At 42.4% G+C, this 26,520-nt stretch overlaps 1 long non-coding RNA gene across 2 annotated transcripts in view; it reads left to right on the top strand.

Moving 5' to 3' along the window:
* Nucleotides 1–12,365: 12,365 nt before the first annotated feature.
* Nucleotides 12,366–26,520, top strand: part of LOC131506869 (uncharacterized) — a 201,345-nt gene continuing 187,190 nt past the window's right edge. For both annotated transcript variants that reach the window (XR_009259201.1, XR_009259200.1), the window contains exon 1: nucleotides 12,366–12,486. This is a non-coding gene — a long non-coding RNA (uncharacterized LOC131506869). The remainder of the gene's footprint in view (nucleotides 12,487–26,520) is intronic.

The raw sequence follows: 26,520 nt of genomic DNA, 5'->3' as shown, positions 1-26,520 counted from the left end.
CGCCTGGGTGGCTCAGTCAGTTAAGCGGCCGACTTCGGCTCAGGTCATGATCTCACGGTCCGTGAGTTCGAGCCCCGCGTCGGGCTCTGTGCTGACTGCTCAGAGCCTGGAGCCCGTTTCCGATTCTGTGTCTCCCTCTCTCTGACCCTCCCCCGTTCATGCTCTGTCTCTCTCTGTCTCAAAAATAAATAAACGTTAAAAAAAAAAATTAAAAAATTAAAAAAAAAACCAAAACAAAAAAACCCCCAAATCTCCCGCAAGGGGCTAGCACCAAGGGTACCTGCTATTCCAGCCAATACAAGGCCTATTGCCCTTCAGGCTTTAATGTGGGATCAGGTAGAATTACATATGCAGACTCCTGGGGGAACCACATACCCCGGTGTGTAACTGCCCCAATGTTTGAGGTTATCAATGCAAAGAAATCCTTAGGCCAATACGGGTTGGGTAAAGATTGGCTCTTGTGGGTTGTGAGAAGGATGTCCACAGATAAGGAGATAATTGGGAGGGGCATGTAAGGTTATTGGATAACTCACTATTTCCAGATTCTGGAGCTGCAGGACCCACCTGGAATAGTTATTGTGTATGCAGTGGGGGTGGAGAAGTTCTCCTTTTATTCTAGGGAACATATAAATGTAATTGAGAAGGGTAAAATTAGAATCGTTGTCAATGTGGAGTGGTGTCCACGTGGGCCATGATCTAAAACATGGGTATAATATTGGGGTTTCGTGTGGATAGCCGGATCTGGCACAAGTCCACTGGGTGGTATCACAATCTGCATTATTTTAATTTTCTTAGCAAGCATACTACGTTTTGTACTCAGCACATTAAACTGAGATATTGGAAATGATTTGATGGTCCAAGAATCTTGAGTTATCCTGTGAGGAGGTGGTGTTATTTGCAGGTGACCTATCTTTTGGATTTGTCTGTGATGTTATTTGGCAGCATGGACTCAGAACTTAAGTAAAATCAGGGACTAATTCCTGAGATGTCTCAAGTAATGAGAGTGGATAAGTCCACACATGTTCCAATTTGGGTCAACAAGCATCTCTTCTAGGGGAAGAGAACTAGGCCCAGTATAGTTTTTTTTTTTGGAGGAGAGTTATAGTGGGGAGAATGAATGAGATAAAACAAGGTGTAAGAAGTGTCTTCTTGAGAATGTAAATGGCAGATCTAACAGCTGGAAAGGTTATTCCCCTGGGAGATGATTATGTTGGAAAGATTTATGAGAGAGTTTTCCCTCTACCCCTGTGAACCTGTGCAAGTTAGAGCGGTGGTGAGAATAAGATAAAATGTGATTTTTAGGACTATGTCTGAGGATTAACAAGGAAATCAATTTAAAGGTCCATGTAGGCAAAGGTTTGCAATGAGGAGAAGCAGTAAAAGAAAAATCAAGGCAATAGCTAACAATACAAAACAAATATTCATAGTAAGATGTCAACCACTTACCTTTTTGAAGATGTCATGTAGATCTTCCACAGGCTTAGGAATAGGATGGAATTTCTTTAGTCTTTGGTTGTGGGGAGCCTGGAGCCACTGGTTTTATTCTATACAAACTAACCCAGCTAGTTACACCTTGAAGCTTCACTGCTGTTAGCGTGCGAAAAAGTCCTTAGCATTGGGACCTGGCAGAGCCCCTTTCATTTGGGGTCTAATTGATCTGAAAGTGAGCACTTCCACCAAGTTTTTAATAAAATCATGTCCCTTGTCCCCTGGCCTGGTCTGGGCAAGGACAGGCTCTTTCTTAGGCATGAGCAAAACTTTGTTGCTATAGTTTATGATACCCTGCTGTATCTGTCCTAGATCGATTAAATGTTTTATAAGTCCATGCGTTTCTGAATCAAGCAGCAGATCTGCTGTAAAGAAAGCTCTCCCATACAGCATTTCAAAGGCGTTAAGTTGGAGACTCTTTTTGAGGCCATTCTCATTCTCAAGAAGGCTATGGGCATGAGTTTTGTCCAGGATTCTGAGGTTTCCTGGCAGTTTGGCCAAGATTGTTTTAAGGGGTTTGATTAAATCAGCCAACCTTTCCTGAGGATTGGAATCTCCAGGCAGCATGGAGGTGGTAATGAATTCTCAAAGCAAAAAACAACAGTTGAGTAAGCTTTGCAATAAAGGATGGGCTATTATCACTCTATGGAGACTTTGGAAGCCCAAAGCACAGGATAATTTCCTTTAATAGGACTTTTAATACCTCTTGGACTTTTTCTGTTCTAGTAGGATAAGCCTTTATCCAACCAGTGAGGGTGTCCACAAAGACCAGGAGGTATTTATATCCCTGAGATGGGAGCATTTGTGTGAAGTCTATCTTCCAGCCCTCTTTGGGGTGTGTGCCTCGCCTTTGGATGGGCTGGAGAAGTGGGAGATGGTCTAAGCCCTCCTCCAGAGGTGTTCTTATAACATAGATCACAGGCCCTGGTGATAACTCTTCCTTGATAACCTGTGACACGCCAATTCCTAAAAAGACTCTATCAACTAAGGAGGTTAATGCATCTCTTCCCAAATGAAAGAAGTTGTGTGTTCCCTTGATAATTTTCCATTGTGATGCCTAGGGAAGCATTACCTTTTGGCCTTGTGTCCACCATCCCTTAGGATCTAGTTGGTAGCCTTTCTGCTGAGCCCAGTTATTTTCCTTTCTGTTCATTGGGGCCTTTGTTGGAGGATTGGCCCGTGAGGGAGTAAGGCTGCCTGTATTGGGAGTGCTGCCAGGACTCCATTTTTAGCCTCATTGTCTGCTCAATTGTTTCCTGCAGTAATATCAGTGTTTCCCTTTTGATGACCCCTGCATTGGATTATGGCCACTTCTGGAGGCTCCTGTACTGCTTAAGAGATCAAGGATCACTTGGTGATGTTGTACAGGGGGAGTATTTGGCAGTTAAAAGCCCCTTTTCTTTCCAAATGGTAACACAAACATGGAGAACAAGAAAGGCATACTTACAGTCAGTGTAGATGTTAGCTTTTTTGTCCTTTCCTAGTTGTAAGGCTCTAGTGAAGGCAATAAGTTCAGCCTTTTGTGCCAATGTATTGGGGACAGATCTCCTGCTTCTATGACCTGGTGAAAGTCTACCTGGTAAAGGTCTGGCTCCTTTAATCCCTTTTAAAAAACTGCTTCCATCAATAAATCATATATTGTCTAGGTTATCAAAGGTTGGTGTTTTAAATCTGGCTTACTGGAGTAGACCTGTTCTGTGGTTTCCACACAGGAGTAAGTTTCATCTCCTTTGCGTGGCAGGAGAGTAGCCAGGTTAAGAATTTGACATAGTTTAAAGGTCACCTCTCGAGTAAAGCCAGATACTAAAGTAAGGTGCCCTCCTGTTAGCCAATATTTCTTTTAATATCTAGGGCTCCCTGTAACTGGTGTGGAGTTTATACTTCCAGAGACTGACCTAAGGTTAACTGGGTGGCTTCCTCTACCAGAAGTGCAGTGGGCAGTGACTGCCCTCAGGTACCCCGGCCATCTGGCTGCCACTGTGTCCAGTTGTTAGAAAAATAGGCCACTGGTTGTGGGGTTGGTCCTAAGTTTTGAATAAGTACACCCAGGGCCACCCCTTGCCTTTCAGCCACAAACAATGTGAAGGGCTTTTTAAGGTTAGGAATTTTCTGTGCAAGGGCTGTTGTGAGCAGGCTTTTATTTTTTGAAAAGCCTCTTGTGTTTTCTTGTACATTTAAGCAGGTCAGCGTCTGGCCCCTTTAAACCCTTATACAAGGGCTTGGCTATCCGTCCAAACCTTGGAATCCAGATTTGGCACAAGCCTGCCATCCCCAGAAACATTCTAAGCTGCTTTTTTGTTTGTGGTGGGCCTACATGCAATATAATTTCATTGTACTTTACAGAAAGTACCCACCTTCCCAGAGTCAGAACATCCCCCAAATAAGATACTCCTCTTTGGAAATAATGGGCCTTTGTCGGGGCAACTTTATACCCTCGTTCTCCTAGGAAGTTTAGAACTTAGATGGTATTTTATCTGATTCTTCCTTAGAGGGGCTACAGATGAGTTCATCATCTGTGTATTGCAAGAGAGCTCAGTGGCTAGAGTGAGCTGACTGCTCTGACAAGAGCATTGTCAAATGGGTGGGGACTGTCCCTAAAGCCCTGTTGCCGGACTGTGCGGGTATATTTCTGAGTTACATGGGTAGATAGAGTAGTCTATTTAAAAGCAAACAAATACTGAGATTTCAATGTAAATGTATGCAAAAGAAAGCATCTTTAAGATCCAGGACTGTGAACCAAGTGGTGTCTTTAGATATCTGGGTTAAGAGTGTAGGGATTAGGCCCAATAGGGTGGAGAGTAAAGACAGGCTTATTTATTGCCTAGAGGTCCTGGACCATCCAGTATTCCCTGTTTGGTTTTAAAATTGGGAGAATTGCAGGGAGACTGGCAAGGGACTAGAAGGCCATGTTTTAGGAACTTGTTTATTAAGGGCTAGAGGTCTCACTGGGCTTTAGGTTTAATGGGGTACTGGCATTTGCAGGGGTAAGTATTTTTGTCCTTTAAGGTGATTTTTGCAGGTATTGTAAATATTGTTTTCTTGGAATTTCTTTGTTCCACATCTGGGGATTAACTTGGTCCCAGATTTGTGGGTAATATTATCAGGAGGGTCTTCCTTGAGTGGGAGCAGAGGGGGATGCAAGCTAACTGGGAAGAGGGCCCTTGTTTCTGGGAGGTTGAGAGTAGCTCCAAGGGTGAATAAGAAATCCCTTCCCAGGGGCACCTGGGTGGCTCAGTCGGTTAAGTGTCTGACTTTGGCTCAGGTCATGATCTCACGGTCCATGAGTTCAGGCCCCGCGTCGGGCTCTGTGCTGACAGCTCAGAGCCTGGAGCCTGTTTCGGATTCTGTGTCTCCCTCTCTCTCTGACCCTCCCCCATTCATGCTCTGTCTCTCTCTGTCTCAAAAGTAAATAAACGTTAAAAAAAAAATTAAAAAAAAAAAAAAAAGAAATCCCTTCCCAGATACATGCACCCCGATGTTTATAGCAGCACTATCAACAATAGCCAAATTATGAAAGAGCCCAAAGCCCAAATGTCCATTGACTGATGAATGGGTAAAGAAGATATGGTGTGTGTGTATATATATATATATATATATATATATATATATATATATATACACACACACACACACACACACACACACACACAATGGAAGGTTAGTCATTAAAAAGAATGAAATCTTGCCATTTACAACAACGTGGACTGACAATAAGTCAGTCAGAGAAAGACAAATAACATACGATTTCATTCATATGTGGAATTTAAGAAACAAAATAAATATAGTGGGGGAAAATGAGAGGCAAACCAAGAAATAGATTCTTAACTGTAGAGAACAAACTGATTGCTACAGTGGGGGGTGGGGATGGGTTGACTAGGTGATGGGAATTAAGGAGTGCAATTATTGTGATGAGCACCCGGTGTTGTATATAAGCGTTGAGTCATTAATATCTACACCTGAAACTAATAGTACATTGTATGTTAACTATTTGGAATTTAAATAAAACTTGAAAAAGAAAGAAAGAATTAAATCCCTTCCCAATAGAGCTTGAGCATTCTGGCATGACCAGGAACTTATTATGAGTTACAAGATAATTTCCCCATGAACAAAGTAGGGGTTGGGTGAGGTATTTTGATTTTTGCTTTCCCTCTAACCCAATAATAGACTGTGCTTTGGAGGTCAGGGGTCCTGAATGGGAAATGACTGAATATGTGGTTCCTGAGTACATCAGAAATCTGACAGGCTTACCTGCCACTTCAAGAGTTACCCATGGTTCTTCCCTTGGAATATTGATGGTCTTTGTTGGGACCTCTAGGAAACTTGGGCCTCATCAGTCACTTAGAGCCATAACTGGTGAGGGATCAGATCTTGGCTCCCTTCGGACCCCAGGGCAGTCCCTCTTTCAGTGCCCTTTGCATCCATATAGGGGGTAGAGCACCTTTGGGGGCATTCTTGTTTCCACTAGTCCAGGCACCCACAGGAGAAAAAAGCTTCTTTATCTTGTGGTCCTTTTGGGGGTTGGTTTGGGTGGCCCTGAGGTGTATCAGGTCCCCTAATGGCGACAGCTAAAAGCCTAGCCTGCTTTTGTCCTTGTTGTTTCTTCCTTTCCTTCTCAGCCTGATTTCAATTGTTGAAGACAGAGAAGGCCACATCTATAAGCTGGTTAAAGGGAATTTGGGGCCTAAAGTGATCTTTTGGAGCTTTCTGTGATTATCTGCGGCTGATTGGCTTATGAAGTGGGTGCCCAGGATTAATTGTCCTTCTAGAGTGTCTGGGTCTACATTAGTGAATTTTCTCAACCCTTCCACTAAGCGAGATTGGAAGAGGGCAGGATTTCTGCCTGGCTTTTGTGTCATTTCCCTGATATTGTCATAATTCACTGGCTTGATGATACATCTTTTCATGTCCCCCAAAAGACATGGTACCATGTGGTCCCTAAAGGCTAGTCCGTGCTGCCTTAGCTGAAAATTCCAACAGGGGTCTATCTGAGGTACTACTGTCATTCCTACCAGATATCTCTTAGGCTGGACAGCATGAAGGGCATCTGCATGAGTTTGCACTTCCGCCCAGATGCAGAATGTCTCCTTCATGGTGCAGCAGAGAGAGAAGGACCTTAAGGTCCTAACAGGTTAGGTCAAAAGACGGAGTCAGGCTCCAGAAGTCCTCAGTAAATCTGCTGATATCCTCAGAAAACTGACTTAAGTGCTTAGGGCACTACCTGAGATCTGACATTGAAAAGGAAACATGTACTCTTGTGGTCCCCTGAGGCCCACCTTCACTTCCTGAAGGGGGCACAGCTGCTCATTCTCTTGACCTGACTCTGGTAAAGGAGGATAGATTGGTTGGTAGGGGGTGGGTGGTGGAAGTGTGGTTGGGGGAGGGTGGTGGATAGTTGCTCAGATAGAGCTGACAGCATTAGGGTGTTACTCTCCTGTCTTGAGTTGTTGCCCAAAGGGAGCTACTGTGAGAGTTTTTTCCTTAGAGTCAAGTCTAAAAGGCCCTTCCTCACTGTGCATGTTCTATATTTGTTCAGGTCATCCCTGAGGGCTGTAAAGGCCTGGACATATAGGATCTCTGCCCATTTTTTCTGGCCTCTTACAGAAGAAATTAAGTAGAAATATAGTGTTATAGTTAAGACTTCCATTTTCTGGTCAGTCTTCCCCATCCTTTAGCCTATACTGAGGCCAAATACTGTTACAAAAGAGGATAAGCCTTTTCCTCTTTCTGGTTTTTTAACGGAGGTTGATCCCAGTGTCTCAGAATACATCTCAGAGGGGAGTCTTTGGGGATGGAGGTGGAACATCTTATTGCCTTCAGGGAGAAGGCTGACTCCTGTGATGAAATAAGGAGCAACAAAGTAAGGGCTCCCATTATTAGAAACCTAGAGTCCTATTTTCCTGGGGAAGGTTAGCTCCCTCCTTCTTGGGAACCTGATAGGATCTCAGATGTGAACTCTCCTGGAGAGTTCTGATGGCAAATGGACCAACCTGCTACTTCCTTTTTTTTTTTTTTTTAATTCTTTACAGAGCACAAGCAGGGGTGGGGCAGAGAGAGAGGGGGACACAGAATCTGAAGCAGGCCCCAGGCTCCAAGCTGTCAGCACAGAGCCAGATGTGGGGCTTGAACTTACGAACCATGAGATCATGACCTGAGCCTAAGTCGGACACTCAACCGACCGAGCCACCCAGGCACCCCTCAACCTGCTACTTTTGATGGCATCCCCAACCTGCTGTCTGCTTGTCATTCTGTCATCACAGCTGTGGCCAGCATGTTGTGTGGCAAATGTGCTGGCCCTGGCATCCCAGAGCCCATGCTTGGTGCTGGCATCTGCAGTCCTTGAAGCGGAAGCCTTCCCAAAGACCCGATAATTTAGCTCTGATGTCCCAGGGTGGATACTTTGGGAATAGGCATCATCATCATGACTCCAAGTTCTCTGAATATCCCACTGTCTTTGTTCTGATAGGCCTCTCAAACAGTTGGTGACCAAAAATGGCTACCAGGGTTGGAAGTCCCTTTCATTGAATATTTCTTGTCTGACCCATAGATATCTGTTGATCTGTCCCACTTTGCTGTCAGTTCCTGTGAAACTAACCTTTTCCCCCCCCAAATCTCTGTATCCCTGAATTATTTGGGTTGAGTCACATTTAATTAAGTGGTGAATAAGGCAGACTCACAGGGGGAAATCTCAATAGCTGGGGTCCTTTGCCAGGGAGTAAACTGGTTTATAGCCTATTTTATGGTATCTTGCACAGATACAACAGTCTGAGCGGGCGGGCAATCGTCCAGGACCTTTGCAATAGCCGGCAAAACTTCTCACGGGACCTAGCGCCCCCTCTAGGGGCAACATCTCAACAAAGAATATTTCGGAAATAAGAATGAGAGGAAGCAGCTGAAGCTAGACAGAGGTGAAGGTCAGGTCAGAGTGTCCCATGCCTAAGAAATAGATTTTGCAGAGCTAGAGACAGCTTGGGAATAATAGTCACCTAGGGATTGATGTAATGGATCTTGGTGTACTGTTGATGAGTTGGTGGCCATGAATCACTCTTCTATGTATCTCAGTTTCTCCCAGCAGCTGTGTGAAACTGCCACGGGGCTCAGATCCCTGGATGATCGATCAATCCTTATGTGTGCATCCCTGGGTGAGCGAGAAATTAATTACCATGAGAGGGGGTTCCCCATAGGACTGCTCCACATCTCCAGGAATGACCTCAGACACTTCCCCTAGGTTCTTAGTTGCCTAAGAACACCTTTCTATGGGATGGAGCAAGTGTGCCTTTCTTCTTTGGAGCTGAAAATCAGTCTCTCATAAATGCTCCCAGACTGTCTTCTTCCCAGGTAGATTGGAAAGAAAGAGTAGAACAAAGGAGGTATGGTTCCTTCTTCTTTTTAAAAAATGTTTATTTATTTTGGAGAGAGAGAGAGGGCACACAAGTGCGTGCTGGGGGTGGGGCTGTGGGGGGAGGGTGGGAGGGTGAAGGGAGGGGCAGAAGGAGAGGGGGACAGAGGATCCAAATTGGGGTTTGTGCTGACAACAGAGAGCCTAATGCGGGGCTCAAACCCACGAACCATGAGATCATGACATGAGCTAAAGTTAGAGGCTTAACCAACTGAGCCACCCAGGTGCCCCAAGGAAGTATGGTTCTTGACCAACTTTCCAGCACAAGGGAGGTAAGAGTTGGAAACTCACTGATGAAGAGTGTCACTCAACATGTCTTTTTGTGGTCACAAAAATATGTTGCTGGGTGAACTGGGGACATCTCTGGGCCCTGAGGCCTTTGCCCAGCCCATGCCCGGGATGTTGCTGGAGGCTCTTGGTGTCATCGCAAGAAAAGAAATCAAGGATGGACCAGACACATTGGTTGAGTGGCACAAGTGAAGAGTCTATAAAAGAGAGAGTGCACTCTGGAGATGTGAGGGTGGGCAACCTCTAGGGAGAGCTGCCTCCAGGATTGGTCTCTATCCTGTATTGACTGTTGTTAACCAAGGTGTGGAATATTTATTACTCAGGTAGGGAATTTTTGAGAGAAAAAATTCTCAGGTAGAGAACGAGGTTTCATGTCTTTTCTCCCCTACTTGGTCAGGGTCTCTGGCCTTCTTTATCTTGGGTCTGTCTGGTTTGATCTGGCTCCTGTGGCCTTGTTTATGGAATGCTACCAGGACAGGTTGCTAACTTTTCTGATAAAGGGCCTTGACTTCCCCTTTGCTGACCTCCAGGCATCATGGGAAAGCCTAACTACCTGCCTACCCTAACAGATAGACTCTCCCTTTCATTTGAACTCTTAGAGACCATTGTAGGGTTATTAACTGACTTGATTTCAATATTGTGTCTCAGGAAATAGGGAGGCTTGAGGAGAGGGAGAGAGATGGGAACAACAAGTCAGTGGGACAATCACAACACACACAACATTGGTTAAGTTTGCTGTCATATGGGTTTGGTTCCTGGCACCTCAAAACAATTACAATAGTAACATCAAAGATCACTGATCAGGGGCGCCTGGGTGGCTCAGTCGGTTGAGCGTCCAACTTTGGCTCAGGTCATGATCTCACAGTCTGTGGGTTCGACCCCCGCATCAGGCTCTGTGCTGACCGCTTGCTCAGAGCCTGGAGCCTGCTTCAGATTCTGTGTGTCCCCTCTCTGCCCCTCCCCCGCTCACGCTTTGTCTCACTCTGTTTCTCAAAAATAAATAAATGTAAAAAAAAAAAAAATTTAAAAAAAAAAAGATCACTGATCACAGATCACCATAGCACATATAATAATAACAACAAAGTTTTAGATGTTCTGAGAATTACTAAAATGTGACACAGAAACACAAAGTGAGCAAATGCTGTAGGGAAAATGGCACAGATGGCCTTGCTAAATGCTGGGCTGTCACAAACTTTCAATTTGTTAAAAAAAAAAAATGCAGTATCTGCAAGTGCAATAAAGCAAAGGGCAATAAAATGAGGTAAGCTTGTACTTTAATTTCTAAGCGCTCTTTTTATTTTCTGTTCTTTTTATAGCATCATGTTCTTTTTTTTTTTTAATGGATGTAGTGCCTCTTAAGTCTGAAGACATAAATTATAGAGTTTTTAAAATGTTTTCTACATAACCCTGCATTGATGTTGATTCTTTTCAGTCTTTTTTCGGTTGATTGTTTATATGTGGCTTCTCTGTCCTTTATGCAAGAGACGTTTCTCAGCTGTGTGGTGGTCCTTGGTGTCAATTCATATATAAAAGCCCTGCTCTACAAAGGTGCTTTGGGGACACGGGCAAGGGCTTGTCATCTGCTGAGCAAATTGTAAGATGATGGGGCAAGGGCCCACTTATTTGTCTTCTTCCTGAGAGTAACCTTCTCATTACTTGCTTGGGGGATTTACCAGTTTTCTTGGAGCCCAAAGGGGAAAGGAGGCTGGAAATCTTGATAATTTCTGTATATATACCTTCACCTAAACCTCCATTCCATATGGTATCTTTGTTTTCAGCTGTGGCTGGTATCCCTGAATCATGGTCCTTCAGGTTTGATATCTCAGAAAAGAAATAATTCTGCAGGTTCCAGGTTGGGAATGCGCAAGTGGAGAATGTTTCCCTGACCTTGTCTGGTGTGGTGGGGAATCTAGGAATCTAATTGCCTCCAGGACTTTTAACCTTCTCTTTTCAGCTCACACCATCTGGGATATCTGCTGCTTTCAATTCCTGAGCCTTTGTGAGGTTTTGCAGTGTCAATTAGGTTGCTTCCAGGCCTTGCCTCTGAAAACACTTGGGTTTCATTTTCCTCTGGGCTGTATGAGTCTTCATCAGTCCATCTGTTTAGTGCTGTTTTAATTTCCTAGGACTGTCATAATAAATTACCACAAACTGGGTGGCTTAAACCAATGGAAATTTATTCTCTCACAGTTTTGGATGCTAGAGATCTGAAATCAAGGTACCAGAAGGGCACCTGGAGGGCTCAGTCGGTTAAGCCTCCAACTTTGGCTCAGGTCATGATCTCATGGTTTGTGAGTTCAAGCCCACCTTGGGCTCTGTGCTGACAGCTCAGAGCCTGGAGCCTGCTTCAGATTATGTGTCTCCCTCTCTCTTTGCCCCTCTCCTGCTCATATTCTGTCTGTCTGTCTCTCTCTCTCTCTGTCTCTCTCTCTCTCAAAAATAAAAAAACATTAAAAAAAGGGGGGTGGTATCAGAAGGTTGGTTTCTCCTGGGGACTCTGTGGGCTCCATGACTCCCTCTTAGCTTCTGGTGGTTGCTGCCAGTACTGGGCATTCCTTGGCTTGTACATGCATCACCCCAGTCTCTGCCTCCATCAGCACATGGTGTTCTCCCAGGGCCCAAATATCCCTCTTTTTGATAAGGACACATTATTACATTAGGGTCCACTCTAATGGGTGCCTAAATGGGATGTCTCCCTATCAGATGGGTGCCCCAAATGTAGGGCAACAATCGATTGGGTGGAAGCCAGTGGTGGGGGAGGTGAAAGAATTCACCCAAGGCAGAACAAAGGAGGAGGTAGAAGTTTATTTGAATATACCACAAGGGAGTGACACGCAGGACAGCAGGGGAGAGACTGTTGCAACAACAGCAGGGGAGAGACAACAGTGGGAGGGGGCTACTTTAAAACACACACACAGGGGCGCCTGGGTGGCGCAGTCGGTTAAGCGTCCGACTTCAGCCAGGTCACGATCTCGCGGTCCGTGAGTTCGAGCCCCGCGTCAGGCTCTGGGCTGATGGCTCAGAGCCTGGAGCCTGTTTCCGATTCTGTGTCTCCCTCTCTCTCTGCCCCTCCCCCGTTCATGCTATGTCTCTCTCTGTCCCAAAAATAAATTAAAAAAAAAAAAAACAAACACACACACACACACACACACACACACACCTTTTTTTTTTTTTTTTTTTTTTTTTCAGAGAGAGCACGAGAGTAACATGGGTCAATCCCATGACCCTGGGATCATGACCTGAGCTGAAATCAAGAGTTGGATGCTCAACCGACTAAGACACCCAAGAGCCCTTTAAGGAGAGAGGGTGAGGAGGTATGGCCATGTATGGAATATTCCCTTTTTTGGTAACTGTGCCTAGTTGTCAATAGCCCATTGGTCAGTTGGGACCTATGGATATTTCAGGTTGGGTCCCCTGATGGGCCTGTCTGTATTTAGCCAGGTGGTCACCATAGCCCTTTCTGTATTCCATTGCTCAAGTCTGTTTGCCTAAAAGTGTCTCCCACAATTATAACCTCATTCTATCTTGATCATATCCGCACAGACCCTATTTCCAAATAAGGTCACCTTCAATGTATGTTTTGTGGGGACACAACTGACACATGTCATTCAGTTTCTAGATTAAAAAAATTTTTTTAATGTTTGTTTATTTTTGAGAGAGACACAGCACAAGTGGGGGAGGGGCAGAGAGCGAGGGAGACACAGAATCCGAAGCAGGCTCCAGGCTCTGAGCTGTCAGCACACAGCCTGACATAGAGCTTGAACCCACAAACTGCAAGGTCATGACCCGAGCCAAAGTCAGACGCTTGACCGACTGAGCCACACAGGCATCCCCAGTTTCTAGATGTTTGTGGGCATTTTTCTGTTGTCTCTTTTCCTCTTATCTTTGTTCTTGTGGGTCTATACCTCCTAACTTTTTTTTTCTTTACCTCCTCAGTTTTTTAAGTTTATTTATTTATTTTGGGAGAGACAGAGACAGCATGAGTGGTGGAGGAGTAGAGAGAGAGTGGGAAAGAGACAGAATCCCAAGCCGGCTCCGCACTGTCAGCACAGGGACTGACATGGGGCTCAAACTCACAAACTGAAATCATGACCTGAGCTGAAATCAAGAGTTAGACACTTAACTGAGTGAGCCACTCAGGTACCCTAGTTTATTTATTTATTTTGAGAGAGAGAGCACACATGAGCAGGAGAGAGGCAGAGAGAGAAGAGGGATAGAATCACAAGCTCATAGTGCAGAGCCTGACATGGGGTTTGAACCCAAGAACCTCTAGATCATGACCTGAGCTGAAATCAAGAGTTGGAGGCCGAACCCACTGAGCCACCCTGGCGCCCCTCCTCAGTTTTTGTTTTAGTGAGGTATCATACAAAGAGGAGGAAAGTGGATATTTTTAATATGCTGTGTTAACTGGAGGGTTTATTACTGCTATTTTTAGTTGAATCCTACCAGATTGGCAACTGAAACCCATAAAAATCCACTTACTATGCATACTTTCAAGTTCACAACCAAACTTTGCCCTGAATAATAGTTCAGGTAATTTTGGTTTTTTTTTTAATGGTTAAGATAATTTTGCAACCATTTTTGATAGAATGTAAATGAAGTTTCTATTTTAATTCAACGTTTGAAATTTAGTGTCTTTCATTCAGTTTGCACATTTATTCCACAATAATTTTATGGAACTGATTTTACCAAATTTGGTGTACTTCTTTAAAGTATCAGTGTCCACCATCCTGAAACAAAGCAATTATTGATAAAAGTTTTCAATTATCATTAAGTATTTTATTTATACAGGCACAGATATAGCAATTTTTGACTTTTTGACAGAATTCAGTGAGATTTAGCATATCAAATTGTTATATAATAATGTAGTATTTACCATACACTGGTACTTTTCTTTATGCTTTACATGTATTGACTGATTTAATCTTCATGTCAATCCTTGCTAGGACAGCTAAGACTCAGAGAGGTCAAATGGGTTGTTCAAGTTCACACAGCAAGCATGGAGGTGGAATTCAAAGCCAAGTAGTTTGACAGTCCAGAGTACTCTCAACACTATGTAATATTGGCTCTGTAGCAATCAGTGGGATTTAGACAGCTACGTAATTGCACTGAATGAGATCTATAGTTCAGAGAAACACTTGTGTTTTTAAAAATTCTATATGAATTAACATAGTAAATTCATATGTAAAGGATGCATCTTTTTGGATATAGCCTTTGAACATCCCCTTATCAGGAAGGTGAACAGAGCTTTGGGTCCCTTTTTTTCCAAAAAAGAGGAAATGAGGCTGTACAACAATTAATTATTTTCAGCTGCCTTCTTTAAGTTGGTTGACAGATTTCTTTGTCACTACTTGGGGGAAAATAACTTTCTTGCTTCCCAGGATGTGGGAGGAGGTCCTGAAAGGATGTGACCTCTGTTTGACTCTCAGGCTAGAGCTGGGCAATCAGAGGCTCCTCATCCTTTCCTCTGTGCTTGGAGTGTGCATTATGCTTGCCTTTCCACACTAGCAGCTGCACCAAGGACATAGCCTTAAGATAGTAATGTGGTGTTGAGACCATCTGGATGTGTATGTGACTAAGCCCATATAAGGTCTCTCTATAAACTTCAAGATTCTGGCAAGCAGTTGCAGAGATCTGCTTGTCTTGCAGCCATCCAAGACAAGCCTCATGTGTGAGTTCCCTTTCTTATTAAACCTGCCACCTACCAATTGAGTGGTTGTGGTGCACTCTGACTGGATGGGGGCTCGGGGCACGGGTGGTGAAAAGATCCGCCTGAGGCAGAACAAAAGAGACAGAAGTTTATTGAATACACAGCAAGGGAGCAGTGGGCAGGACAGCAAAGGAGAGACTGCCATGAGGCGATGGTGAGGGTCTATAGTTACAGGGTGGCGTGAGGAAGTATGGGAAGCTATGGAATTTTCCCTTCTTTTGGTAATCTTGGGAACTGTGCCTGGGTGTTAGTAGCCCATTGGTTAGAGCCTATGGACATTTCCAGGTAGGTCACTTACTAAGCCTGTTTGCATTCAGCTTGGTGGTCACTGTGGGTCCTTTTGCCTGGCTCAAGTTTCCATTGCTCAAGCCTGTTGCCTAAAAGCAGCCTCTACAGTAGTCTGTCTCTTACTATTTTTAAAAATGTTTTTAAATTTATTTGGGGGGAGGGGCAGGGAGAGAAAGGGAGAGAGAGAATCCCAAGAAGGCACCATGCTGTCAACACAGAGCCTGACATAGGGCTGTATCTCACAACTGTGAGATCATGACCTGAGCCGAAATCAAGAATCGGATGCTCAACCGACTAAGCCTTCCAGGTGCCCCTGCCTCTTATTTTTAAGAAATAAAAGTGTGTTAGTGAGACAAAGCCAAGTTTCCCTCAAATTAAGCTACAATATGTCCATAGATTTGTATAAGATTGCTGACCTTGCTGGGGGAGAAAATTATATCTATTTGGATTATTTTTCTTTTTTTGCCAAATCGGGGTGATGTAATTATCATCACCATACTTTAAAACAGATGTTTTATTGTTGGTGTTGGTGCTGGTGGGCTTCTGTAGAAAAATCCTCTGTATGAAGAAAGAAGTGATTGGTGATTGCTAGTGATGTGGAAAACGTTGGGGTTTGGAGCCTATGCCCAGGAAAGAATTCTTGAGACATATTTGGTGCAAAAAGGTGGTTTTATTAAAGCATGGGGACAGGACCTGTGGGCAGAAAGAGCTGCCCTGAGATTGTGAGATTGCAAGGAGTGACTGATTACTCACTTGGGAGTTGGGGAGGTAAAGGCCAGGGGGGAAGTTTCAAAAAGGACTTTCATATGCTGAAGAAGATTCACAGGAACCTGGAGGCTTAGCTATTGTTAAGCTAAGGTTGTTTTTCCTTCTAGCAAAAAGCATTAACATTAAGACAGTAGGGAGTTTCTGGAGGAATGAATATATATATTTACATATACTCTGCCAGCCTCAAGTATTTGTCATTGGGCTGCAGGTTATAAGTAAATTTAATTTTATGTACATTTCCTTCTGCCTTTGTTTCCCACATCAGGCATGACCTTTGATTTTCCCTTAAATAACTCATACACACACACACACACACATATTTAATGAGAAATGTTTGTAAAAGAAGGTACATGGACATGGCTCTGTAGAATTCTAAAGAATGACAATTCAGATACGGGCTACCAGAATTATAGAGTGACAAGTAAAATAAATGTCAAGATGGCATAGGTCCAGGTTCTAAAACCAAATAAAATGATAAAAAACAGACAAGGATCCTAACTACAATACAGTTTGAGAAAACACACACACACTGCTGCAGTAGTCACAATGAAATGTAGAACTCTTTTACAGCCAGAAGTTGCTGGGTTTAGGTTGTAGGCTATTAGTGATGAGGTTTTGGGGTGATGGTGGGGGTTCATGAGGTTTGGGGCTGATGGCCAAGAAAGAATTCTTGAAGATGTCTTTGGTGCAAAAAAGGTGATTTTATTAAAGCACAGGGACAGGACCAGTGGGCAGAAAGAGCTGTGCTGGGGTTGTGAAGAATGACCGGTTATATAACATGGAGTTGGGGAGGTAAAGACAAAAGGAAGGCCTCCAAAAGGACTTTGATATGCCAAAGACGACTCCTAGGATACCTGAGGCCTTGCTGTTGTCAAGCTAAGGTTGTTTTCCCTCTAGTAAGGAATTAACATTAGGACAGTAGGGGTTTCCTGAAGAAATGTTATACTCTACATTTGCCTCAAGTATTTGTCTATGGGATGCAGGTTATAAGGAAATTTATTTCTACCTGCCATTTCCTTCTTGCCTTTGGTCCCCATATCACTATGGAGGGATGATGATGTTGGGGCTCTAGGAAACTGAATCTACAGGTTTCTGAAGATTAGGCTATTGATAAGATTGCCTTTTCTTGTAACTTACTAAGATATTTGTAAACTGATGGATATTTGCGTACTGTAGGACTGTGATCTGTATCACTTAACCATTTGTTTTCTTTCCTTTCCTTTGTTCTTGGGCAGCCAGGAGTGCCTGAGGGATATCACACACATCCCACAAGGGAGTGGGGTGGTGTGAGGTGCGGGGGTGGGGGGGGGCGTGGGGGGGAGGGGTGGTAATACTAGCTTGTATTTTGCGCTCAGCCTGCCTTATGGTCCTTCGTAATTAGTGAAACATGGGTTAATAAAAGGATATGTAATCAAGCCTTACCATGTATTCTTTAAAAGAGTGACTGACGCTATTATTCAGCTAACTTTAAGCTCCTGATGAAAGAAATTTTTAAAAAGTATTAAATAATAAATTTTTACATGATTTCAAGACCACAGATGTCATCTAGCTTCTTAAATAAACACTTCTTGCTGCATTTGTTATGAGAGCTGCTGCAAATTAAAGACAAGATAGGATGCCACTTGGATCACAGGTCTTGGGACACAGCCATAGTCGGCACTGAAGCAGTATTCAGGGCATGACAACCACATAAAGTGGCACAGATGTAAGAATTACATCCTTAGACAAATCAATTCATAGGGCTCCGAATGGGGGAAATCATTCATCCTAGCAATCAAGGATGAGATGAATCCTGGTGACTAAGGCCATTGCCCACCTCTGGAGAATGACACCAGCTTTGAGAAGGCCCGGAGCCCATAGGGCATTCAGATACCCAGCCTATCCTATAAAAAGGACTCCTTTCAGGAACTATTGATCATTGAAGACCCAGTTAGGGACATCCAGATCTGGAGGAAATGGAGAGATGGGAAAGGATAATTTTTGTCTAAATTGCCAGATTACAACGCAGCAGAAGCTTCAGGCAGAGCTGATCCCAGGCGGCTGCTACACTGATGGGCTGCAGATGAGCTGTTACATTAACCTTTGACACCACACACAATCCTCTCTGTGACCACTTGACCCTGGCAAACTACCTGACTAATCAGTAACCAAACTCTGGTCTGCCTGACTATGCTTAATGGACATCAGTAGCCCTGAGACTGTGTAGCCTTTAGTTAGCACTAGGTGGATGATCCAAACACATCTTAAAAAGCCTTCAAAGGGTCCCAGATCTTCACATATACACTGGATGAAACTGATTCACCAATCCAATTTTTATATCTTGGAATCTAGTTCCTAGAACAAACAAGCACTCAATATTTGCTCACTAAATATTAGTTGAGTGGCTGATCTGCATTAGTATTCAGAATAGCAATCACCATTATTAAATAGTTACTCATCCTTCCTTTCCTCCTTTCCTCATTTATTTGTTTGAAACATTTATTAAGCAGCAGTTATGTGTCAGGGCTATGTTAGGCACTGGGGAAACCAAGATAATGCAATTGCTCTGTTCCAGGAGCTCACAGTCTACTGAAGAGTCCTGTAGACATCATATAGTCAGCATTCCTGATATTCACATCAAAGAGGTATAAAAAATATGTAAGTCATTATCATACCCCAGTCTTCCAGACACCCTGCTCCAGATCAGTCTCCTTAAAATAATGACTCTAACCATTTTATTCTTTGAGTATCACAGAGTTGATCAGACCTAAAATTCTGAGCAACTATTGTTACTGTCAGGAAATAGTAAATGACACAACAACAAAGGGCAGTGTTGGAAAAAACAAACTCAGTTGATACAAGTTTACTAGTTGATGTTACAGGGAACTTCACAAGCAGCGGCCAAGATCAAGAATAGGGAAAACAGCCTGGAAATAGGAGGTGGAGCAGTTACTAGAAGGATCCAATCAAATTCTGCCAATAATATCTATCTTGTATAAGGCTGTTCTCTCCTCACCCTCTAAGTTAGTTTTTTCTGAATATAAATTTATAATATACATTAATTTTAGAAAATTTGAATAGTGTGAAAAAATAAAAAGGTAATTACTATATCCCACCTCTTAGGAGCAAACTCAGCAAATATTTAGTATATTCAGTGTTTTCCTACATGTTTCTTATATTTTTTTACATAATTAAGATATACTACACATACAATTTTGTAACTGCTTAAAAAATTAAGCTTTATAACAAATACTGTTAAAATGATTCATAAATATTTCAATGACTGCATAAATATGCCATTTGACAACATAACTATTCTCTTAGTCGTATGTTTTCACTATTCTAATTTTTCATTACTCTAAATAACTATGGTCAACATCTCAATACATAAAGCTTTAAAATATTTTGGAATATTATCTTTAAAATTTTTTTTTTCTTTTTAAAAATTTTTAAAAAATTTATTTATTTATTTTGAGAGAGAGAAAACACGAGTGGGGGAGGGGCAGAAAGAGATGGGGACAGAGGATCTGAAGCAGGCTCTGTGCTGACAGAAGCAGTATATGAGAGTGCTCTTTTGAAAATAGCATTGAATATTTTCATTAAAAATAATTTTTGCTAGGGGTGCCTGGGTAGCTCGGTTGGTTGAGCATCCAACTCTTGATTTCAGCTCAGTTCAGGATCTCACCATTGTGGGATTGAGCCCTGTGTCGGGCTCAGCACTGAGTTTTGAGCCTGCTGGGGATTCTCTCCCCACCCCCACCCCCTGCCCTTCCCCTGCTTTCACTCACTCTCTCTCTCTCAAAATAAATAAATAAACATTAAAAAAAATCTTTGTTAATAGTTTTGTATTTCTTTTGAAGTTGAACAGAGATAGGTAGGTATTCACCAAAAGTTTGTGCCCACATTTCCTTACCATTAATGTGTCCTAGGTAGGCGGCAGATATCCAGGCAGGCACTTTACTAACGCTGCATCTGGGTATGGCCAGGTGTTTAACCGTTGCTGATCGAATGTGAATAAAAGAGATGTATGTCATCCAGGCCAGATTTTCTCAAGAAGTGTGTGTGCTTTCTCCACTTTTTCTTCCCCCTCCGATAACTGGATAATGAGGCCCTGGGGGATATAACAGAGCCACGATGTAGAAGAAACCTGGATCTGTCAATCATTGCGGGGAGGAAAACCACCTGACAGGGACAGCTAACTTGACTGAACTGCTTCATGAGCAAGAAATAAACTTTAATAATATTGACCCATTAAAATGTCAGCATTGGGGCGACTGGGTGGCTCAGTTAGGTGACCGACTTTGGCTCAGGTCATGATCTCACAGTTTGTGAGTTCGAGCCCCACGTCAGGCTCTGTGCTGACAGCTCAGAGCCTGGAGCCTGCTTTAGATTCTGTGTCTCCCCCTCTCTCTACCCCTCCCCTTCTCACACTTTGTGTCTGTCTCTCAATAATAAATAAACATTAAAAAAAATTAAAATGTCTGCATTAATTTGTTATGATAGCTAGCATTGTCCTCTCTTATATGGGTATCCACATAAGAGATTATCAGATATAGAAGGCACCAAGCTCTCCTTTTTATTATTTATTTATTTATTTATTTATTTTAAAATGTTTATTTATTTTGAGTGGGGGAGGCTAGTGGTGGAGGAGCAGAGAGAGAGGGACAGAGAGAATCTGAAGCAGACTCTGCACTGTCAGCACAGAGCCTGACACAGGGCTTGAACTCACAACATGTGAGATCATGACCTGAGCCAAAACCAAGAGTTGGACACTTAACCAGCTGAGCCACACAGGCACCCCTCTTCTTTTTTATTTTTTTTAACTGTAGAAGCCATACATATATATATATATATATATATACATGTATATATACACACATATATATGTATATATATATATGTGTGTATATATACATGTATATATATATGTATATATATATACATACATACACACATATATACATACATACATATATGTATATGTATATACATATGTACATATATATATATGTCATAATGAACATAATGTTTTACTTAAAAATTAAGAATAAAGGGGTGCCTGGGTGGCTCAGTCAGTTAAGTATCCGACTCTTGATCTCAGCTCAGGTCTTAATTTTGGGGTCGCAAGTTCAGGCCCTGTGTTGAGGTCCACACCGGGCATGAAACCTACTTAAAAAAAAATGAAGAATAAAATTGATGTTGAGGCACCTCAGTGGCTCATTTGGTTAAGTGTTGGACTCTTGGTTTCCACTCAGGTCATGATCTTAGGGTTCATGGATTTGAGCTCTGCGTCAGGTTCAGGGCTGAGTGTGGTGCCTGCTTAGGCTTCTTTCTCTCCCTCTCTCTCTGCCTCTCCCCTGCTAGTGCGCTCTCTCTCTCTCTCTCTCTCTCTCAAAATAAGTAAATAAACTTTAAAAAAATTGAATAAGAGGGGTGGCTGGGTGGCTCAGTCAAACTTCCGACTTCAGTCTAGGTCATGATGTTTCAATTTGTGGGTTCAGGCCCCACAAAGAGAGTTCTGTGTCTCCCTCTCTCTGCCCCTCCCCAGCTCGCACTCTGTCTCTCTGTCTCTCTCTCTCTCTCAAAAGTAAATAAACATTAAAAAATTTTTTTAATAAAAAAGTAAAAAAATATTTGAAAAAGAATAAAATTGATGTCTCACACCCATTGCATTTTTGTATACCCATCTATCCACCCATCAGTCTGTTAAAATATCATTTAACAGATATTCACTGGGTGTGAGATACTGTGTGAGATACTGTGAATTGGTCTCTGTAAGTTCCTAGACTTATCCACAAAACCCCAAAATGATTTAGCCACTGTATACCACCCTACCTAGAATCAGTGGAAGTTCACCCAAGCAGACTTACCAGGAGCTCTTTCCTCAGGAAGGAAGTGAATTTTCATAATTATTCAGTTCATGCACTTTGGTATAGGTTACATCAGGGTTGGAAAGAGGGCGGCCATTGCACATGAGGGCAGTTTATGGGAAGAGCGTTCCACAGGCCGGAATGAACCAGTAATGTACCGGTTATCAGAGTGGTCCATGGAAGCTTTGAGGCAAGAGAGATAAGAAAGCATCATTAGAGAGGTAGCCAAGACTGTGAGATGTGTGCTGAAATTAGATGAGAAGTAGGTCTTGCAGTTGTGTTTCAGGTCCTCAGATACTCAACAGGCAACATAAAAGAAACCTTCTCTGGTCCGTAACAAGGAACACCAGTAAATAAGTCAAGTTTAGAACAATATGTTTGTTTTCTTTTCTATTACTTTCTGGTTTTGAGTTTGTATCTTAATAAATTGAGGTCTGCTGTCTTAGTCTGTTCGGGTTGCTATAACAGAATTTTGCCCTTACCCTGCACCCCCCCCCCCCCCCACCAACTTATGTCTTTATCATGTGTCATCAACTCAGAAGTCTAAGTCCAAAGTCTCATCTAAATATCTAAATCAGATATGGGTGACACTCAAGATATGATTGATTCATCTTGAGGCAAATTCCTCTCCAGCTGTGACCTGTGAAGTCAAATGTGTTATGCGCTTCCAAAATACAATTAATTACAGGACAGGAATAGGATAAACACTCACATTCCAAAAGGGAGAAATAGGAAAGAAAAGGCTTGAGCAAGTCCAAACTTCAAATGTGAAATTGTTATACCTTAAGGTTTGAAAATAATCTTTGACTCGATGTTCAGCCCTATAGGACCTTTGGGTTGGAGGTTCTGCCTTCCAGACACACAGGAGTGTGGAATTTGCCACGTGGAATTTGAGTCCCCAAAGCTCTGGGTGACCCTGCCTCTATGGTTTGCTTGGCACAGCTTATGTTGTGGTTCTTGTGGATTGGTGCTGTGTGCCTGTGGCTCTCTTGATTGGGACCGCACAGTGGTGACTACCAGTCTGGGGTAATGAGGTAGTATTCACCCTCATGGTTCTGCTGGGCATTGCCCTAGTTTGGGCTCTCTGTGGTGTCTCCACTTCCATTGTGGTTCTTTGCCTGGACCCTGAGGTTCTTGGAGGCATCCTTAGAAATCTAGGAGGAGGCAACCATGTCCCCTAGGCTTTGCTGAGCCCAGCTTATGCTTCACCAGGGCCTGCTGGACCCCAGCCTGGGGTGCAGAGGAATAGGGTGTTGGAGTGGGGGGAAGCAGAGCCTATGCTGTAAGATGGCACCTGGTGGTGGTGGCCCCTCTTTTGAAAATGTTCTGCCCCAATGTACTCTGAGTCTGTACAGGAGGGGCAGTTCTGATGACCTCTAATGCCTTTCCATTGTCTTGGATATTGGTCTTGGCCTAAAAGAATAACAGAAGATAACAGATAACAGAAGTAACAGAAAATATAAATATTAGGTCTTTGACCCTGGTTCCTGCACAGGGCTCCTGAAACCCTTGTAAATTGCTAAGTAATAAGAGCACCATGAGCATTTTTTGTTCTAATGTGGTGACTCTGGGTGGGCTGCTAGATGTGAGCTGATCACCAGAAAGACCAAGCCATGGTTAGAAGCTTGGAACTTTCAGCTGAGCTGGAAAAAGAGTTAATAACTGATCATGCCTAATGTTAAAGAACAGGAATTCAAGTGAGTAAATTTGAATATCTAATTGGCTTTATTAAGTGATTTATGAATCATGGTAGCATCCCTTCTAGCAAGTAGAGGGGAGCTCTGAGGAGTTGAACAAAATGGAAGGTTTTTATGGGAAGTAAGATAGGGCACTAAAGTCATTAATAAAAGAAAAGGAAGGATTGTTCCAAGCAAGATCATCTTTCCTTAGGGGGAAGTCTTATGCAGATTACTTTATATTCCTCAGGGAATTGAGAGGGCCCTGGCGACAGATTACTTCATTGGTGCTTATCAGAAAATTCCCGACTGACCACTTAAGATTTACTTTTCTGGGCGAGGTTGAAACTGCAGTTAGGTTGGGTATTAAGCTCTGGTTTAGTGACATGGCCTGAGTGATGCCATTTTGGGCCTGTGGTTTTATTTTTAACATTATGTAAGGAGACCTCCATAAAATTCTAGTAGTAGGGGCTTCCGAGAGCTTCCAGGTTGGTGAATGCGTACATACTGGGAGGGTGGCACACCCCAACTCCACAGGGACAGAAGCTTCTGTACTCAGGACCCTCTCAGACCTCACCCAATTCATCTCTTCATCTGGCAGTTCTTCTGTATCTTTTATCATTTCTTTTAATAAACAGGTAAATGGTAAATAAGTGTTTCCCTGAGTTCTGTGAGATGTTGTCAAATTAATTGAATCTGAGGAGAGGATTGTGGGAACCTCAGGTTTATAGCCTGTTAGTCAGAAGCAAGGGTGACAGTGGGGACTTGTGATTGACATCTGAAGTGGGGTGCAAACAGTCTTGTGGGAATGAGCCTTTAATCTGTGGGATCATATGCTATCTCTGGGTAGTGTCAGAATTGAGTTAAGTTATAGGACACCCAGCTGGTGTCTAGAGAACTGCTTGGTAGGAGAAATCCCCCCCACATTTGGTGTCACAAGTGTTGTGAGTGTGGCAGTAGTGTTAGAGTAAGGTATACACACAGGAAGGAAGACTGGGTGTTTTCCCAAACAACTTGTGTTTAGATGGCTGACTAATCTCCCCATTATCTGGAAGAATAGCTCCAAGCCTCTGTGGAGATAGCTGATTCATATTAATCTCTTTATCAAATTTGGCCATGCATTATGTGTTTTCTCCTGAATAGGCTTTTTCCCATTTTTTCCAATATAGATGGGGTGATCATTTTCCAAATCTTTAAGTTCTGCTCCTCTTTTAATTAATAATTCCATTTTTAAGTCATTTCTCTCTTCTTGCATTTTACTATACAGCAGTCCAAGAGGGATCAGGCCATTCCTTCTATACTTTGCTTAGATATTTCCTTAGCCAAATACACAATTTTATCATCACTTTCCAGTCTACCTTCCATAAAACATATGAACACAATTCAGCCAAGTCCTTTGCCACTTTATAACAAGCAAGGTCTTTGTTCCACTAATATGTTCCTTATTTCCATCTGTAATCTCATCAGAATGGCTTTTCTTGTCCATATTTCTACCAATGTTTGTTCAGGATTATGTAGGTATTCTCTTAAAAGACTGTGGGTTTCTCTTCTTTTCTTTCTGGATTCATACCAGAATCAACCTTAATGGTCTGTTCTTAGCAATGTAGACTTTTTCTAGCATGCACCCCAAAATTCTTCCAGCTTCTACCCAATACTTGGTCCCAAAGCTGCTTCCACATTTTTTATGTGTTTGTTAAGGACATTACACTCTTGTTGTCAATTTCTGTCTTACTCTGTTTGGGCTGCTATAATAAAATATCACAAGTTGATGACTTATAAACAGTGTAAATTAATTTCTTTTAGTTCTGGAGGCTGGGAAGTCCAAGATCAGGGTCCTGATAGATTTGATGCCTGGTGAGAATACACTTCCTCATTGATAGCCATCTCTCATTATAATCTCACATGGGAGAAGAGGCAAGGGAGCTTTTTTATGCCTCTTTTATAAGGTACTAATTCCTAATCACCATCCAAATACTCCCCTACCACCTCTAATACCATCACACTGGGCATTTAGATTTGCAACATATGAATTTTAGGAGGACACTGATACTCAGTCTACAGTATCTGCCAGATAAATTGTTTCTGGATAAATGGAAACTTCTTTTCTCATTTAACATTTGGGAAATTTGAGTCATGGAAATAGGTGGTTTTCCTTTTTTAAGGTACACATATTTTCTCACTGCTGCAATAGCTCCTAAATTCCAGGCCTTTCCTTCTGGTAAACTACGGCCATGAAATTGATAAAAATGACTTCAGACACTGTCTGCAAAATAAAGAGGTGAATTCTTTTCCTTCTATCCTTAGGCTTTATTTTCTCTTTCTAAGGGAATATATATTTGTCATAGAGCTGTTTATTCCCAGGGCTCTTAGACTCAAGGCACATTGCCATGGCTATAGCTGCAGTAAAACTGCTTCTTTATATGCTTTTCTGCTTAGATCAGGGAAATTTTGTTGGATTAAATTAGCCACAGGAGGGCTCTATTGCAGTTTCTGGGGAAAAAAAAATCTACAGTTGTATTTTTCTGGCACATAATTGTATCTCTGTAGTTTTCAGTGGGTCAGACCTATTTATAAAGGTGGAATAAGAAGCCAGGCTATGTAGCCCAGGTACATTTAGAATGTTCATTAAAAATTTCAAGGAAATTTCTAGAAAACGAGAGTATACTTCTGTTGGATATAGCATAAAAATGAGACTTAAAATGATAAACTCTGATTTATTTATTTTATTTTTATCTTGGGCATTTAAAATTCCATCATAATAGTTCATATTTAGGATATGTAATTTATAGATGTTTGATGCATGAAAAATACACTTGCAGTTATGCATTTTTCTCTCTGTCAACCCAAAAGACTTTTATTATAATCCAGTCTGACAGGCCAGATGTTGCATGTCTTTATTTTCATCTATAACAGTGCTTCCTAACATGTGTCTACAGGACGATAATAGCTATTACAAGAAGAAAAGTATGGGGACTTCCAGGTGAAATAAAACTGAAGGCAATTCCTTACTGCAGAACTTACTAGTACCTCTGAATCTCCTAAGGAGGCATTTCATGT

This window comes from Neofelis nebulosa, chromosome 3 (assembly GCF_028018385.1).
Source record: "Neofelis nebulosa isolate mNeoNeb1 chromosome 3, mNeoNeb1.pri, whole genome shotgun sequence".
In the NCBI taxonomy this organism is placed as follows: domain Eukaryota; kingdom Metazoa; phylum Chordata; class Mammalia; order Carnivora; family Felidae; genus Neofelis; species Neofelis nebulosa.
This window is presented reverse-complemented; position numbering and strand designations above follow the sequence as displayed.